Genomic DNA, 2,500 nt, shown 5'->3' on the forward strand with positions numbered 1-2,500 from the left:
GTTTTTGACCATGGCCAACCCAAATGCCCAAACAAGTTAAGCACCTCGGCACCTAAGTTGTTCATGCTTTCGTCCCTCCAGATGAAAGTGGAACACAAGACAGCGGCCATGTCACTCGGGTCAGGACTCTTCTGTTCAACAACAGGGCCCGACAGCTTTCACTGGTTTACCCCTGCCGCATCATACAGGTGCCCTGCTCACCCCTTAGAACACGTCCAAACATCCGACTATCCTTTCACAACACCTCTCCACTCATTCCTATCACCAACAAAATGATAAGAGAGCAAATACATAAACAATTTTTTTTAACAATACTTCACAGCCAATGTAGGTTATATAATATAGTGATAAAAGGCATAAACACAAGCAGTCTTTTTTCATTTGTCACACTTGATGAGGTTCCACTGAGATTTAAACTCACATCGCCAGATTCAGAGGCCAGCGTACTAACCATTACACCACGGAACCAGTCATACAACTATTGCAACGACAGCCCACCAATGACAACGAAGAAGAAGGCTTGTTATAAGGTTTCCCTAAAATTTGCCAATCCTGACAGACATTGTCTATTTGAAATATAGGTCATTCATAACTTCTAGAACATACTTTAAGTGGGTTTTAAGCCTAATCACGGAGACGGTGAGGTCTGTTCTGAAGTTTCATCAACATTTTCCAATCCTGACTTCTAAATGAGTCCTTCTTTTGATTAGTAGTGATGGGCATTTCTCCCCTTTATAGAGAAGCGGCTCATCCAGTTAGTGAGCGGTTCTCTATTAGGAGTCGTAAAAATTATTCTAACTCCTCGTTAGTATAGTGGTGAGTATCCCCGCCTGTCACGCGGGAGACCGGGGTTCAATTCCCCGACGGGGAGTGCATATTTTTAAGTCCTGTGGTGAGGGGCCCTCTCCCTCTGGGAGATGTGAGAATTCTCCCACTGTTTGTCATAAGAGGTGACAAAAGTGGAGAGAGACTGGGGATGGGCAGAGTATTTTGAGGAGTTGCTAAATGTGGAGGATGGAAGAGAAGTGAGAGTCGAGGCCATCGGTGGTATGGGGAGAATACCCGTGTTGGGTGATTTAAATGTAAAGCCTGTGGAAACATGGGAGGTGCAAGAGGCAGCGAGAGAAATGAAAGGGGGGAAGGCACCTCGGTTGGATGGTTGTACTGTGCTGAATCCTTGAAAAAAGGTGGCACGGCTATGATTGACTGGTTAGTACGCTTGTTGAATATACGCTTTTTAAGAGGTGAGATTCCTGTTGATTGGTGTAGTGCATGTGTGGTGCCATTGTATAAGGGTAAAGGGGATAAGTATGAATGTAGCAATTCGAGAGGTATCAGTTTGTTGTCTGTAAGCTGTATGGAATACTCTTGATTAAGAGAGTGAGAGAAAGAACGAATGAGGTGGTGATGGGGAGCAGAGTGGTTTCAGGAAAGGAAGAGGCTGTGTGGATCAGGTGTTTGCAGTACGACTGGTGTGTGAGAAATATTTTGCAAAAGATAAGGATGTTTATTTGGCTTTCATGGACTTGGAAAAGGCGTGTGACAGAGTTGATAGAGAGGCGTTGTGGCAAGTGATGGTAATGTATGGAGTGGGTGGAAAGTTGTTGGAAGCATTGAAGAGTTTTTATGTGCACAGCAGAGCATGTGTAAGAGTAGGGAGTGAGACAAGTGAGTGGTTCCCTGTGTTGACTGGTGTGAGACAGGGGTGTGTGATGTCGCCATGGTTTCTAATAGGGAATGCTCTAGAACTTGCAGATTTCTTCTTGGCTCTTGGGATCACGAGTCAACCAGCATTTTCAGAGCGAAAGCATCAGACCGGAACATGAGGGGAAACTAATATGAAGTCCATGCATGGTTTTGAATAATACCAAGTTCCGAGATTTGAACTCAGATTGCTGGACTCAGAGTCCAGAATGCTAACCATTACACCATGGATTCAGTTGTTCAACTACTGCACATAAAACAACGGCTCAATGCTGACAAAGACGAAGAAGGATTGTTATAAGGTTTCACCAAAATATGCTGATCCTGACAGACAATGTCAACATGAAATATGGGTTATTCATATGCTATAGAATAAAAGTGTGTTTTAAGCCTAGATTAGAACACTTCCACTGAAGTTGCAGATCAAACTCAGGGAGCAGAGCATTCCACAACACCGGGGCCCGAATGAAGATTCTGCGAATTTCTTCTCGGCTCTTGGGATCACTACTAGACCGGCATTTTCAGAGTGAAGGCTCCGAGCATGGTCATAAGGGGAAATTAAATCTGAAATATATGAGGGGGCAAATTTATGGATGATTTTGAATAATAACAACAGAAACTTACAGGCAATGCAGGTCGGCGGGGTAATGAGATCAAATTTCCTTTCTTTGTTGAAAGTCTCGCCGCTATCTTAAAACTACAGCGACATCTAGCAGTGCACGAGAATCTGGGTCAAGGATGCATTTAAAGTTGTCAAAACCAATCAGGTTCCACCGAGACTTGAACTCGGATTACT

General features: G+C 43.9%; 2 non-coding genes across 2 annotated transcripts in view; one reads left to right on the forward strand and one right to left on the reverse strand.

The window, feature by feature from the left end:
• Positions 1-799: 799 nt before the first annotated feature.
• Positions 800-871, forward strand: trnad-guc (transfer RNA aspartic acid (anticodon GUC)). Its single transcript has one exon. It is a non-coding gene; the product is annotated as a tRNA-Asp (tRNA).
• Positions 872-2,469: 1,598 nt separating this feature from the next.
• trnaq-uug (transfer RNA glutamine (anticodon UUG)) overlaps positions 2,470-2,500 on the reverse strand; it is a 72-nt gene continuing 41 nt past the window's right edge. The window contains exon 1 of the tRNA in view: positions 2,470-2,500. This exon is cut by the window's right edge and continues 41 nt beyond it. This is a non-coding gene — a tRNA (tRNA-Gln).

The sequence above is a fragment of the Urocampus carinirostris genome, chromosome 1 (assembly GCF_059441175.1).
Source record: "Urocampus carinirostris isolate Australia breed hairy pipefish chromosome 1, RoL_Ucar_1.0, whole genome shotgun sequence".
In the NCBI taxonomy this organism is placed as follows: Eukaryota; Metazoa; Chordata; class Actinopteri; order Syngnathiformes; family Syngnathidae; genus Urocampus; species Urocampus carinirostris.